We start from the raw sequence: 16,207 nt of genomic DNA, 5'->3' as shown, positions 1-16,207 counted from the left end.
TTCCTGTCTGTGAAGAGAAATGTGACTGTCATTCTGGTCCCCAGGTGAGATCCTCAGTGGCTAAGCAGCCAGCAAGGGAAAGGTCACAGAGCCATTGAGAAACTCATGATAACCCACGCCCCACACAACAGGAACAGAGAACCAGTCAGTATGTGTTGAGAAGGCAGAGAGGGAAGAAAAGAATGTAGGAAGTGGTGACTTTTCCAGCTCTTCCTGGAAGTATGGAGGAAACGGAAGGAAGGGCTCAATTGTAGGCAAATAACTCTAAAGAAAGATTTGTTGACTCTGTGTCAGGAGGTGCTGGGCCAAAATGGCATTCAAGTCCTCAGCCATCCAAGTAGGGCATGCTCACCATGAGAGCTGTTGGCTGAAGGGCTCTGGAGATACAGAGAGTCCCAACAGAAGGGGTTACGGCAACCTGAGGGCGCCACTATAATCTGAGCACTGCAGTCTACTAGCACACAACATTTGTTTGTCCTACGACTTCCCTGAAAACCTGACTTGAACATAGTTGAAATCAGGAGAGGGTTCGCTATATCTCGTTTCCTGTGAGGAGTGATGGTTACTGTTCATTGTCAGCTTGAAGCATCTAGGTGACAGACCTATGGCAAAACCTACAAAGGCGTTTCTAGACTGGGTTAACTGAAATGGAAAGATCTACCCTGCATGCAGACAGCACCATTCCAACTGGCTGAAGTCTTAGACTTAAAAAGGAAAAGGGAGCTGAGCACCAGGATTCATCTCTCCGCTTCCTGACTACAGATGCAGTGTGACCAGCTGCCCCGTGCTCCTGTGCAGCGATGTTATTCCCACAACAATGGACTGCACCCTCTCAAACTTAACCCCAAACCTCCCTTCCCCCCTTACTATACGTTCATCAACTTTTTGACTGAGGCAATGCAAAAGAGTAACTAATACAGTCTCCCACTGTACAGCCCTAGCTAATCTCGAACTTACGAGCTCCCTCCCTCTGCCTCCCCAGTGCTACCACACACAGCAGTAATCAAGAGATTTTATATTTTTTTTTATTTATTTATTATATATATGAGTACACTGTAGCTGTCTTCAGACACACCAGAAGAGGGCATCAGATCTCATTACAGATGGTTGTGAGCCACCATGTGGTTGCTGGGATTTGAACTCAGGACCTCGGGAAGAGCAGTCGGTGCCCTTAACCACTGAGCCATCTCTCCAGCCCCGAGATTTTATATTTTAAAAGCTCCCTCATCTTATAGTTTTTCCCTTGGTGTAGTGGGGATGTCGAAGAGGAAACCCAGGTCCTCATGTGCTCCCTAGCAAGTGATGCACTCTAGCACTAGCCCCAGCTCAGGTTTCTCTTGGAAAGACAGAAAGCTCTGCCTTCACATCCTTGTTAGCATAAGTAGGAAGATACACTCCTCAAAGGACAGTTGTTCCTTCTGGAGAAGACTGCACGATCAATGTCTCCTATTGTACGGTAAGTTACGGGCTCACCTGGGATATTTGCATATAATTTGCTCATATTCCTGAGTGGACTTGCAGCCCTGCAGGGGCATGATGCTTCTGCAGTTCATTCTAAGGTCAGCACTTAGAAGCTGCTAGGGGTTAAAGATTGCATACTTCCTGGAAGAGGTGACCTTTAAACTGCATTAGAAAGCAAAAAACAGCAGTTCCCTCAGTGAGGAAGTGGGAAATGATCAATTCTTATCCCAGGAGCAGACTGGCTAATTGTTATGTGGTTATGATGCATAAAACTCAGAATCATCTGCAGAGATAAAGCTTCTGGAAGAATCCAATCATTCCAAAACTTCCTAATGATTCAAACCTACGCTGGCTGGCTGCTTCTGCTGTTACCCAAGCCAGGAGCATCCTCAGGACAAAAGCACACAGACTCTAAAGTTCAGCTGGGCAGGGCCAGGATATAAACCATGCATTCAGTAGTTCAATAACCACCCACTGTGGACCTATATGCAACAGGCACCCCATAACAATGACGAACCATTAAAAACTTTTTAAGTACATGATTTTAAGTCCAGTTGGCAGCTAGACGAAGTGTGTTTCTGCTAGGAGAAGCGTGGAAAGTGGGCAGGGATACAAAAAGAGGCTCCTTCCTGAACTAAAGGAAGCCGGCACCTGATAAGCAGAGTAGGGGGCTGCCCCGAGCTTGTATGGATTGTAGTTTCATGAACAAGTCACAGGTATCAGAATGCTTCCAAATGTACTCTTAAATTCCCCCTTGATAGTGGGTGAGATGGCTCACAACACCTTTAATCCCACTCAGGAGGCAGAAGCAAGTGGATCTCTGAGTTCCAGGCCAATCTGGTCTACAGAGTGAGTTCCTGGACAGCCAGGGCTACAAAGAATCCCTGTCTCAAAACAAGCAAACAAACAAACAAAAGCAAAACAGAACAAACAACAACAACAACAAAAACCCTTACATGATGGTGTACATCCGTATGGTACTACCACTAAAACACATCTCTCTGTTTTGCACTCGCAGGCTTTAATTTCTTTTCTTAAATCTTTGTTTTTCCTTTTAAAAGGAATAAGCATTCGGGGAATGTCTTTCTAAGAGAAAAAGCACGTACGGAATGTTCGGAGTCATGATAGGGAAGAAATACAGCCTTTGGCCCCTACCGGAAGCACAGAAGCCAGAGCCGATTCAGCCAGCTAATCATCTCCAGAGCAGAGACCACGCAACAGCACCCAAGGCCTGAAGTCAGCCCCAACTCCTCCCCAGACCCCCTCCCAGTACACATTTCTGGAAGACTGTCACCCACAGTGACCGGGCAAGGCAGGCAGGCTCCAGGGAGAGGGCAGCTGCTGGAGGAAACGGGAGGCCCCTCTGGCTGTATCTTCCAGCCGTTAACCAGTCTGGCCAGCTAGGGCAGTCTGGCCTTGGCCTCAGGCTTCTCTGAACTCAATGCAAGCAGGGTTTATATAGACAAGACTTTAAAATCTCAAAACTGACTGCTAGGTTCCCAACAATGCTACTCAATTCCTGAGTCATGACTTAAGAGGGGCCCAGCTCTGGAACAAGCTTGGTCGGGACAAAGGCTCTCTCATAAACTCCAGGGGACTTTCCATGCACTGGCCTTTTTCCTTTTTCTATTGAAACTCAGAAAAGTTCAATACTTAACCAGAGAACTTAACCAGAGTGTTACCCATTTCTCTCTCTCTCTCTCTCTCTCTCTCTCTCTCTCTCTCTCTCTCTCTCTCTCTCTCTCTCTCTCATAAACTAGAATATGCAGGCATATCTGAAGTTCCATTCTGATCTCACTTCTGCCCTAATTCAAACTCAGCCACATTCCTCAGGGCAAAACAACGGACAGGATGTACAGGATGTCAGGTGGTTTTAAAAGGCTCTAGCTACAGACCAGGCCAATCTAGACTCAAACATTACCATCCAAACAGAAGTTCTTTCTAATTCCAATGGACGTTGAATTCATTCTCTACTCTTCTCCGGCCAGATAACTATTCTCTCCAAATTTTCTGGCTTCTATCCCTAACTGGCCAATCCATTCTCAACTTAGCAATGAGAAAGAAGCCCACCGAGGAAAAAGACAGGAAAAAACCACAAAAGAATGGAGGAACATTGAAGGGTAGCCATACATGGAACTGCCCCCACCTAGATCTGGCCCTGCCCCCACAGACCCATCCATTTCACCCTAAATGCACACTTGGCATTCTGAATAACCCCCAGGTTTCCCCTGCTTCGGGGCCTTCGAATGTGCTGTTCTCTTTGCCTATGAAGCATACATATGAAGAAGCTACAATTTACAGCCATGACAGCTTGTCATATCTGCTTCCCATTTTTTCCTCCTCTTTTCTACATGTTTTCAAAATGTACACATGGTATGTATAGGTGTCTATATTCTCATAAATATATTTATATAAAAATGAGATAAATGTTTTATCTAGCCCAGGCTGGCCTTGACCTCTCTACGTACTTGAAACTGAGCTTGAATTCCTGATGCTCCTGTCTCCACCTCCCAAGTGCTAGGTATCTGAGTGGACACCGAGACATCCAGTTTATGTTTGTCTACTGAACAGCATTTAAAGTAACATGGTGTTAAGTAAAATGAGGTAGGCATAGGAAGATACGGAATGATCTCACACCTATGTCGATGTCCTTGAGTTTGAGAGTAGAATGGTGGTCATCAGATGCTGGGGAGCAGAGAGGTCAGTGAGGCTAAGCCTCTAGGCCCAGAGCCACAATTAGATGGAAGAAATGTGTTCTGTATGCTGGAACTATGGATATATTCAATAACACAACATTGTAAGATACATTTCAGAAAAGCCAAAAGAAAAGGTTTGCATGTTTTCCCACAGAAATGATCGGTATCTAAAGGAGGTATGCCTAATTAGATTCAAACATGTCTATACATGCCTTAATAACACATGTTGCTCCATAAATACAATTTTTATGTCAATTAAAAAAATATAATTTTTAAAACATGTGTTGTTCTAGTTTGCTTTCTGCTACTATAATAAAACATTGACTGAAACCTACATAGAAAAAAAGAGGGTTTATTTGGCTTACAGGTTCCAACCTATCTTCAAGGGAAGCCAGGAGCCATAAAAAGAAGCTGGGCCCACTCAGAAGGAAACTAGAGCCCCATCAAGACTGGTACAGGGAGGCAGGAACTGAAGCAGAGACCATGGAAGACCACGGATTATTGGTTTATTACCCATGTCTTTCCTCAGCTATCTTTTTCAGTATCCGTATCAGTGATCTAGGCTCTCCTCTATGAATTAACAATTAGGAAAATACCCCAGGGATATTTTTATAATTTAATGGTGAAGGCAATTGCTCAATTAAGGTGACTTTTCCCAGGTGACATAGTTTGGGTCAAGTTGACAAACTGAAATGTGGTAATGCACACCAATAATGTCAGCACTCGGAAGGCTGAGGCAGTGGAATTTCTGATAGGTCAAGGCCTACAGAGTTAATTTTGGGATAGCCAGAGCCATAGAGCAAGATTATGCTTCACGTGAAGATAGCAAATACATACGCGGGGCCTAGATGCCCCTGAGTTGGAATTGACCTGAACTCCTCCCTGAACACAAGCTTTCAAAGGAGGAAAGAACTAACAGTCCTATCCAGCTATGACACCACTAAACCGCAAATGACAACCAGCAGAGTTCATTAAGCCTAGGAGTGCAACAGTGGCATGGACATCATAATGGTAACCACAGCTCTTTAATTGGACGTTAAGACCTGCTCAACAAGAGGAAACCCGTGCCTTGTACTGGAAACCTACCCAGGGTTAGTAAAGTCATAGATCTTATCTTGTTAGAGCCCCTATAACTGCTGCTCTACTAAATCAGCACGATCCCTAACTACGTTCAAAACATTTGTCCTTCTACCCACAGATAAGTGTAGTCCTCAACGCCTCCTTTAAGGAAACTTCTTTTTGCAATAGACAAAGACCCTAAAAAAAAAAAAAAAATAGCCAGTCAAAATTCAAAGCTGTAGCCTTGTCCCAAAGAGTACATCTACAATAGAGCTCCCTGACCTGAGGCTCAGGGTTCACTGTGAAGAATGGGTAGGATGGTGGTAAAGCAGTGGGTTTTTCGTAAGATTGTGCTCCTAGAAAAGTCAGAAGCTACACCCATTCTCCAACGTGACTAACACACAAAGGACAAAAACAACATGATAATGTTGGTAGAATAAAGCCCATGAGGCCCCACCCTATATAAAAGACTACTAAGAAAGCCTGAGACAGGAAAAACGGTCTTCTCTAGGGAAGAACACACCAACTGCTTATCCAATACCAAAAGTTCAGCCTTTAGAACATATACATACAAGTAGCATACACAGGCAAGGCAAATTGCTTTTATATAGTTAGGAACACACACACACACACACACACACACACACACACACACGTATATGTACTTCTACATTCGTATACACATTCATATACATATATGTATTTAACAACAATTTAGAGACCATTAATTTAGAAGAGGGCAAAGAGTGGTATACAAGACAGTTTCAAGGAAGGGAAGGAAAGGGGAAAATTATGTGATTATATGGTAATCTCAGAAAATTAAAAGAAAAATTTAAAATCTTCCCCAAAAGAAAGCAAGGAAACAAGGAAAGGAGGAGGGGGAGAAAGAAGGGAAAGGAAAGAATGCATTAAAAAAAAAGCAGAAGGCGGCTTTGGCACTCAATACCAGCACCTCCCTCTCACTCATCCCCAGGTGAAGCCTTAAAATGCTGCACCCTTCTAGCCCAGCCCACATCCGCATCCTTCTCCACGCATCCTGAAGTAGAACGGAGATCCAAGCTGGGAATCTTCAAATGTACCTCTGCGTGGGGCTGTACATGTGTTTCCAATTTCATGACACAAAGCCAAGCTGGTCTGTGAAGTGACCTCACACACTCGCTAACCGGGCCCCAGAATCCTGTGTCACACAAGCACGCCAACACTTGAGTCAGACTTCCTATTTCCGGCAAATTTTAAGATGTGAAACACATACTTCTTACGAGTAGCCCAGACATCCTTCAACTGGAGGAGGGGCCTCACACAGTGTGGGACAGTCATGAAGCACAGCGCTCCTCCTCCAGTGCAACGGGGCAAACCACTTAGGGAGGGAAACCACGTGGAAGCTCCTAGGTGAAGGGAGCCAATCTGACTTGACAGTGCTACTAAACTATCTGCATTTACCAAAACATGGTGTATGTTTAAAAAAAAAAAAAAAAAAAGGATGAAGTCTCCTCTTAAAACCCTCTTTTCGAGAAAACTGATTTTATGAGTGAAATTCGGAATCTGTACATATTAGTCATCCCTTTTGCTCCCTGCTTTGTTATATGTGGCTTCTATGCATGTATATGCTTCCGGGCTCATCTCTCTTACATGAATAAGTCCCTTAAGTCTCAGTACCACAATGTCTCTGAGCACTCCTGAATGAAACAAGGCCTTGCCGAGCACTGTGCACACGACAGGTATCTCTAAACATCAGCGGATGAAGTGTGGGTGAAGAAAAACCCAGGAGCTAGGTGTGCAGCGAAGCAGGCCTGGGAGGTGTACAACTTGGGAGGCTGCAAGAGGAAAATCGTAAGTGTTTGGCTTGCTTAGAGTTCCTAAGGAGCTTGAAGCTAGCCTGGGGTACATTAGAAAATTTTATCTGAAAAAGATGGGGGAGACAGGGAGAGAGCTAGAGACCGGAGGGTGCATATGATAAAGATAAACATGTTTCTAGCAAGTAACTCATTAAATGTTTAAGACAAGTAAAAAGACCATGCAAAGAACAATATTACATGTCTCCAGAAAACAGTAAATTTATTTAAAATCCTAAAATCCCAGAAAAACTCTAGCTGTATGATTTGTTGAGGATAGAAAAATCCATATATATAAGCATTTAAAAGCTCGGTAACTAAATAAAATGACTCAAATCAAAGGAGAGATTAAACAACGAAACAGCCACAGAATATATCTCTATACTACTTAGCCAATAAAGTCAAGGGACCAGCACATAGGTGCACTCAGGAATGTGTAGGACAGAGCAGCAACAAGCAAGAAGTCAGCAGCTCTGGGTGTGCATTGTAACTACAAGTATCTAAGAAAAAAGCAACGGGAAGACAAAACCAAGATAATTGAAGAAAATTTTCAATTTTATGTCTATTTTTGGTGGGAGTAGATTGCCATCGGGAGGTGCTGGTATTCCAATCCATTCCAGGCCTTATCCATGACTTGTACATACTTTAGTGCCAAGCCCCAAATGCCAGGGACGATTCCCCCTCCCACAGAGATTTTTTTTCTCCTCCTCCCTCTCCTCCCTGATGGGGGTAGAATTTACTGGGGCTTGATCTCAAGGTCTTAAGAATGGTAGGAGAGCATTCTAACACTGAGCTGTGCCCAGCCCTCCTTCCAATTCTGACAAGTTCATCCCTCTTCGATAAAGAGACTTTTAATTTCCTAATCACAGCTATGTCCACCGAGACTCCAGAATTCCCAAGTCAGATGTTTGCTCCTGAAGCCCACCTTCCACAGGCTCACAAAACATCTGTCTAAATGTGAATCTTGGAAATTGTTTTTTGTTGAGACACTTAAAAGGTCCCATATCAACCAGGTGTCTGTGGCACACGACTTTGATCCTATCACTAGAGAGACACTGGCAGGAGGATCTCTGAGTTCAAGGCCAGCCTGATCTACAGAGTTCTACACAGAGAAACCCTGTCATGAAAAAACAAACCAAAAACGAAAGGTCCCGCGTTGACAGCCTCACACCAATCGGCCTGACCACTGTTGACCTGGACAGTGTTCCACTCTCTTACTTCCCCACAGACATTTCATTTCCTGTCTTCATTCAACACCCCATGACCCAGGCACCCGCCGGCTCAATGGTCAGTCCTACCAGCTCTGTCTCTCCCTGTCCTGGGCCAGACTTCTCTGCTACAGTAGATTCATGGTCCCATCCACCTGCTTGCTTTCTCCCCTCAAATGTGCCAGCAGTTACCTCCACCCTTCTGCTCTCTCCTAAAAGGATTTTTAAATTTTGTTTTGTTTTGTCTTATTTTTTGGAAAGTCTTCTGTATCCCAGAGTAGCCACAAATTCAATTTGTAAATGGGCATGACCTTGAATCTCCCAGCTTTACTTCCCGGCTTTTGGAATTACTGGTATGCTTAGCTCATCGTTAGATAGAAGTCAAAGCCAGGCCTTAGGCAAGCCCAATAACCCTAAAACTGCGCTACATCAAGCCTCCTGGAAGCATCTTGATATAAGGTAAGGTTTCACCTTTGCAGAATCCGCTGCCTGCCTGCCTGCCTGCCTGCCTGCCTGCCTGCCTGCCTGCCTGCCTGCCTGCCTGTCTGCCTGTCTGCCTGCCTGCCTGCCTGCCTGTCTGCCTGCCACTCACTAAATGTTCCCACACCTCAGACCTGTTTCATGGAAATATCACCAAGTATAATTTTAGATTTTCCAGTAGCCACAATAAATAAACCTAAGAAACTGATGAGATTAACTTTAAAAACATATTTCACCTAACCCAAGGCAGTCTAAAATGTCACCCTTTCAATACATGATCAACATTTTAAACTGGATCACTCAGATTTTACATCCTTTTTGGGGGTGTGCTTTCAAAAACCTATGTATTTAACAGAGGGCACATCCCAAGTTCATTCCTGGACACGGGCTACTTGGGCTGGGTGGTGGAGTTTTCTTTTTTTTTTTTTTTTTTTTTTCAGAGCTCGGGACCGAACCCAGGGCCTTGCACTTGCTAGGCAAGCGCTCTGCCACTGAGCTAAATCCCCACCCCGTGGTGGAGTTTTCTATGCTGGGATCTCCAGGGAAGAGTCGGCAGCTCAGTCCTGTACCCCCAACAAGAGCTCACCGCCTAGAGAAGTACTTACAGGGTGTGTCTACCAGCTCCTCACGCTCCACTTCCAGCTGGCCCTCCCCCAGTCCCATTGACGTTCTTCTTATCTCAAAAGCTAAGTTTAATAGAATCATATTGCCACCTAAAACCTTTCAGTGAACCACTGGGAAAAAGATAAAGAGCTTTCAACCAGAAGCCCTGGTTACAAGTGTATAATCACAACACTTGGGAAGTTGAGGCTACAAGTTCCAAGCCAGCTTGGGTGACATAGTGATTTCGGCCTGAACTGTATACATAATGAGACCTGGTCTCAGGAAGAGAGAAAGAGAGATTAGGGAAAGGGTTCAGTCAATTAGGTGCTGGCCTTGCAATCATAGGACCAACATAAAAAAAGACCTGTTTGCAGCCTAGCCAATGAACTCCAAGCTGATGAGCGATCCTGTCTTAAGCAAACAAACAGAAGGTAGATTGCACCTCAGGAATGTCCTCTGGCTTCCACATGCACCACATACACGCATGTGCTCAAATACACTTCCATTCAGCCACCTCTAGTACACAAACAATAAGAGCTTTTGCAGAGTTTCTGACAGGCATTGTATGTAGCGGTGGCTCTGGTTTCTGTTTCTATCACTGTCACCTGACTCTCCTTAGGCCCTTCCCACTCTTCTTGCAGCTCCTAAGTCTCACCCTACTCTGACCTTGGGGCCTGCCTGACCTCTCCTCAGGGGCTAAAATACACAGCCCCACACTAGCACACAAGCTTCTCTGTGGAATTGCTTTATCCCAAGAGCCTCCCTTCCCCAGGCCACTCCACTCTAGCCCTCCAGATGCTAGTGTTCCCCAGCTGGGCTCCAAGCAATTGTGACCCTCACAGATACCAATAACTGTCATTACTGCGTGCTGAATTCCTCACGCGTCTCACCTTGCCATATTATAAGTTCTACTCTTTCAGAAACATATTGGAGTAGACTTGGCCTCCAGTGAATAGATCCCATGTGCATGAGAACGAAGGGCAGCATGAACGAGTGTGAGTCTTCAGTCTCACAGGGTTTAACCATTTACTGGGAAAAGACAGTCATGTATGCAGTCTACCCCGAAAAATAGGCAAACATTATAAATAAAGTAAAACTCCATAAAGGAACTCGGAGAATGGAAGATGGACATTTTATAAGGAGCCACGGAAGGAGCAGGATAACAATGATAAACAGAGCAAGAACTACTTACATGGTGCCTACTGTGTGCCAGGCCTGCCCGGACACATGCTGAGCACACCACAGCTATTGAGAAGAGGATTCGAGGCCCACGTGGCACTGACACCATGGCTCCCCCGTCATGCTCACCCTCCCTCCGCCCTGTTCTCTTGGGTAACCTTGAAAATGAAGCCATACGACGGTAGATATTTTTGTCCTCTTGCTCGCTAGTTCTCCGGACGCTACCCTAGTGCCTGGCACCCAGCATGTGCTTAGTAAATGAATGAGTCACTCCATCCACACTCAAAAGAGCAGCAAGTGAATGGCCAGGCTGATTCACAGGCAAATGGGCCTAAAGAATAATAAACAGTGGTGAAGGCTTTTACTCAAGGGCTAACTGCTGCACTGAGAGCTGGGCACCATCCCTCAGCAGGCAGAACCACTGTCCTCCCCATACCATAGCTGAAGATATGCTTGCTGGCCCACTGAGCTGTGTGCAAGGCAGTCGGACCTCTGAGGGTGCACCCTACGGTCTCTGCACTTCAGGAGACTGCTCTGCAGCAGACTGGCTTTTCTTCTCACACCTTATTTCAGCCAGAGCTACCGATGAACAGCTGTGGTGAAGCCACTGCCAACTCACGACCCGTGCTCGGATGTGGAACGGTACTGTTGCTGGTCCCAGGCCCTCTGCCCTGTAAGGTCTCTCTCTGATGATCCTTCCCTCCTCACAGCAGCTCAGTGCTCCATCACTCCATTCTACAGAAACAGAAACTGAGGTGATACACTTGCTCAAAGTACCTGGGATCTATATAGGCCTTTAAATGGCCCTAGCTGCATCTTGCAGCATTCTGGCTTCCTCCCTTTTTAAAGTGTCCTTTTCTTACACTTCCTACACTCTGAAATTGTCTCACAACTGGTCGGCAGTAACAGAAGAGACAGAAAATTCCCCTTTCCTGGGGCGCGGGGGGGGGGGGGGGGAGGTTGAGGGGAGAAGGGGGAGCAGTTCTTACGTGTAACCTGATTCCCAAAAGGCCCAGGGCTGTGTAGACACCAGATATTGCAAGAAGTTTAAGGTTAATGAAGGAAGAGAGGTGGGTAAATAGAACAGCACCCCAGGCCTCAGCCACCACCAATCAAAACAGGAGGCAGTGAATTGCTGCAGCTGCCTTAGCTGGCATTCGGGAGAGCCTTGGCTTCAAAAACACTTAACCAGTACTGAAGAGACAACTCAGTGACGAAGAGCACTGGCTGCTCTTCCAGGACCCGGGTTCGATTCCCAGCAACCATACGGCAACTGACAACTCCGACTCTGCAGGCACCTGGTACAAGTGGTGCACGTACGTACATGCAGACAAAACACACATATACATGGAAATAAATAAATCTCTTTCAAAGAAAAAAGGACAGCCTATAAACAAATGAGCCAAAGTAACAGAATTCTAGGCGGGAGGAGAATGAATTGAATGTGGTGACATCAGTGATTATCGCAGCAAGCACCCTGGAGATAGAGGCCCAAGGAGTAGGAATTTCAAGTCAACCTGGAAATACAGGAGGCCTTGCCTCAAAAGGCAAACATGAAGCCGAGCATTGTGGCCTATGCCTTTAATCCAGCACTTGGAGGCATAGGCAGGTGGATCTGTGTTAGTTCAAAGCCAGTCCCGTCTACGTAGAGACTTAAGACAGCCAAGACTACACAGAGACCCTTAATATAAGGCCATGGGCTAAGAGGGTAGTTGGGGTAAAGGGGAGAGGACTTGGCTAGCATGCCTGATACTCTGGGATGGGTTCCCAGAAGGGCAGAGAAGGAAAGAAGGGAGGGAGAGAACAGGGAGGGGAGGATGGAAGGAAGGCACGCTTGGACTCCAAGACCACACCAACTAGCCAGCATTTTTTTTCTTAATGATAGCATGCAAGGAAAGCCATCATCATCTCTGTTCTGATGAAGGTCCCTACATCAGTGCCTGAATATCACTAAGCGGATAAACTGGTACTCAGAAAGCACCAGGAAAAGGGAAAGGTGTTAGTGATATCAAGGAGGCCGAGTTTCCATCTGCTCTAATGTCAACAGTAATTCAATCCCAGTAGCGGTGCTAGTAGTATGATTTTTGCCACAGAGCCAAGCAGGGTGCCAGGACAGTTCCAATTGCAAATTGATTACAAGTTCTGCCTGACCCTTCCCACCTCTCCCCACCCAAGGCTCCCGCCGAGCCCCAGCACACCCCTTCCATGACGACAGCCCCGGAACTCTTCCAGCACTGAACCTTTGTCTTGTCTCAGCCTGCTGTGTGGCAGCAAAGGTATCTTGTCTCAGCCTGCTGTGTGGCAGCAAAGGTATCGAGTCAAAAGCTATTAGCTCCCACGTGCTCTTGAGCTGGGTGCGCAGGTGGAGTATACTCAGGCTTCTTGCTCAAGGCCAAGGGCCATCTTTTACTTGGTTCTTCGCTGTCTTCTGACTTCTGAAGGTGACCAAACAGCTCTGATCTAAATCCTATTAGCTTTGTTGCTGTCTAGTTACCTGGCTTGGGGTGATACCTTTAACCCTCAGCTGTGTTCCTAGTCTAAATTGATGACATTATTATATCATATCACATCATATCATATCATATCGATAGATAGATAGATAGATAGATAGATAGATAGATAGATATTTTATGAGACTGCTGGGAGACTGAAATAAAATGCTATATCTAAAACACTTAAAAACCAGTCTGAATATGGTGGAATCCACCTATTACTTCAATATATGAGAGGCCGAGGCAGAGAGAATGCCAGTTCGAGGCCAGCTTAGGTTACAACAAACACACACAGCCTTACCCATAAAAAGAACTCCATGAAGGTCGGACATTTTCCCTTAAGTATGTTTGCAGAGTTGTGGACAGTACAAATATAAAGACTAAGCCTGGCATACTCGAGAGGCTGAAAGTCAGCATCATACTAGTGCCTTTGTTCCAGTTAGATACTGTGACTATGGTATTGCTCCTTACAGCCAGAAAAGCAAATCAGATCATCAAGGCTCCTACCAAAGGACTCATGGGATCTACAGCCGTATTACCCCAAACCCCTCATCTGCTCTGATCTCCAAAGTTAAACACCCTCAGCCCTGGCTAGTATTCTGGTGGCAGGATTCACCTCGTGGCCTATTATGAGACATAGAACTGGTACATTTTAAAAATATACAAACACAGTCGTCCGCAGGACTCTACCAAGGAGAATCTGATTTGTGTGTTTGTTTGATGGTTTTCTTCTTCTGATATTTAAGTCCCTGAAACATCAAGGTTCACACTGTAGCTCAAGCTGGCCTGCGGCTAAGGCTGACTTTGAATTCACGATAATCCTCCTGCTTCAGCTTCTCATATGCTTGGATTATACGCATGAACCACACCTAGCTCCAAAGGCTTATGTGTGTGTGTGTGTGTGTGTGTGTGTGTGTGTGTGTGTGTGTGTGTGCGTGCGCGCGCGCACATTGGTGGAAAGCACTTGTAACTATGGATGTACCTCAGTAGCCTGGTTATTCTTATTCTAGATTATGTTCTGCCCCTCCTTTTAAATCAATATGCTAACACAAGCATAAGATATACCATGGAAGTTAAGTCCCAGACTCTTAGTGACATCACAAACTGGTATTAGGAAAAAACGGGGGGAGGGGGAGGTTCAGCACAATGCAGAACATGAGAACGCTATATCTGCAATCAACTAGAGGAAAAACAAAACAACAAGCCATTACATGCAAAGACTACATGCCATCTAAAATATATCCAAGTATAGCCATTTGCTGGCTTCCTTTCAGCTTCTAAAGAACAGGGACCACCACAACACCAGCTTACATGCCAATGTGAATGTGACGAACTTCACAAAGCCTTACCCCTCAAGGAAGAGCTAATGGCTGTCAAAAGAGTAAGAATCAGTTTTCTCCATGGGTGAGTCCCTGATAGCTTATCCAATCCCAAGTGGTCAGTTCTAAACACACACACACACACACACACACACACACACACACACACACGCAATGTTAAATGAACTAAGCAGCCTATATTTATATACACTGTGTTTATGTGTGATTTAAAAAGAAGTAAGGGATTTGAGGGGGTTGGGAGTCACATCAGGAGTTGCAGGGAAGAGAGGGGGGTAAAAATGATGCATAGACCATACTTATTATGAAAGTTTTAAGAGCGTGTGTGTGTGTGTGTGTGTGTGTGTGTGTGTGTGTGTGTGTACACGTGTATATAGTAGAGTCCAACAAATATTCAAGGTCCTCAGAATCCCCAGGAAAAGGCTTGTCTGCCGTTAATATGAACAAATTCAGGGCCACTTGCACAAAATGGAAGCGAAGGTCACTGTGGTCCAAGAGAGTCAACAGCTGACATGACTAAGGATGGCAGCTACATGGGGCAGGCAGGCAGGCAGACAGAAGGTTCCGGACATGGCAGACATAGGCCTCAGCAACCAGGAAGACTGCCTGCCAGCCTTCCATGTTAAAAGAAGACAGGAATTGGATCCGTGGAGATGGCAAGAACTCAGCAGACTTTCAGAGGGCAAATAACACAAATCATCAGAATCAGAAAAAAGAGATCTTTCCAGTTCTGTGAACTGCTGTCACCGAAGCAGATCAGGATGAGTGGAAGAGAATCAATCAAAACAAAAAAAAAAAAAATTATCTCTTCTACTTTTCAAGAGAAACTGGTTTATGCAAAACTCTGCACTTAATAGGTACAGCAGCAAGAAGCAGCCACGCTTAACCAGGCAAACAACAAGGTAACCCCAGTCACTCCCTCACAGCGTGGAGTGTGGGTCCCTAACACCCATAATGCCCTAACCCAGCCTTAACGTTTCACCAAATCCATCATGAACCTAGCTGAGTTTAAACAACCTTAAGGCACATCCTTACCTCCAAGATGTAACTAGCACACTTCCAAGCACCGGAGAGCAGGCCACCACGAGGTTTTTCTAGTCATGGAGTCCGTGTGTATTTCTGCTTTCCTGACATCTTTGTTCCTTATAAATCTTTTAAGAAGTCCCACTTGGAGTTCCAAGGATTGAAACACAAACGCTTTGCCACTGGCTAGAGCTTGAGAAGGACTAGCTATGACCATACGACTGTGCAAGTGAACAAGCCCAAACTTGTCACTGCCCATATGCAAAACAGGCCTGCAACATCCTACCACATGCAGTTAAACAGAGACCTGCATCCTTAGCCCTCCCCAACACACAGACAGACACACACACACACAGACACACACACACACACACACACACACACACACACACACACACTTCTTCATGGCTTTCTCTGGGCCAAATGACATCAGTCCCTTAAAAACACAAGAGCAGAAAGAAAACAGAAACCTTACTTCTCCCTAGACTCTCTTAAGTGATTTCTCTCCTTCCTAAGATTCTAGATTGTCCTGAAGAGCTCAAAAGAACAGATTATTGCACACCAGTAAACTCATAGGAAAATCCATGATATGTCTCCACATAGGCACATGTAGCTTCATGGCTGCGCTTCCTGGAAGTCTGTACAGCTCTCCCACACCACTTATAGGTACAGCAGAAAATATTAGCCAAGAAAGGGCCAATCTCGTTAAAGCAACAACCTACCCCAAAAGAATTAGTAATGATGAAGATGTGGGGGCCTTCAACAAACACAGGAATGCAATACAAAAGCACAGAAAGTTTCATGCCACGGAGTTTTAGATCACCTTCTTTCTGCCCC

General features: G+C 45.3%; 1 long non-coding RNA gene across 1 annotated transcript in view; it reads right to left on the bottom strand.

Annotated features, from left to right (window-relative positions):
- The window catches only part of Pvt1 (Pvt1 oncogene), a 223,391-nt gene that overhangs the window by 206,617 nt on the left and 567 nt on the right, over window positions 1-16,207 (bottom strand). The window lies entirely within an intron of this gene.

This window comes from Rattus norvegicus, chromosome 7 (genome assembly GCF_036323735.1).
Source record: "Rattus norvegicus strain BN/NHsdMcwi chromosome 7, GRCr8, whole genome shotgun sequence".
NCBI lineage: Eukaryota > Metazoa > Chordata > Mammalia > Rodentia > Muridae > Rattus > Rattus norvegicus.
This window is presented reverse-complemented; position numbering and strand designations above follow the sequence as displayed.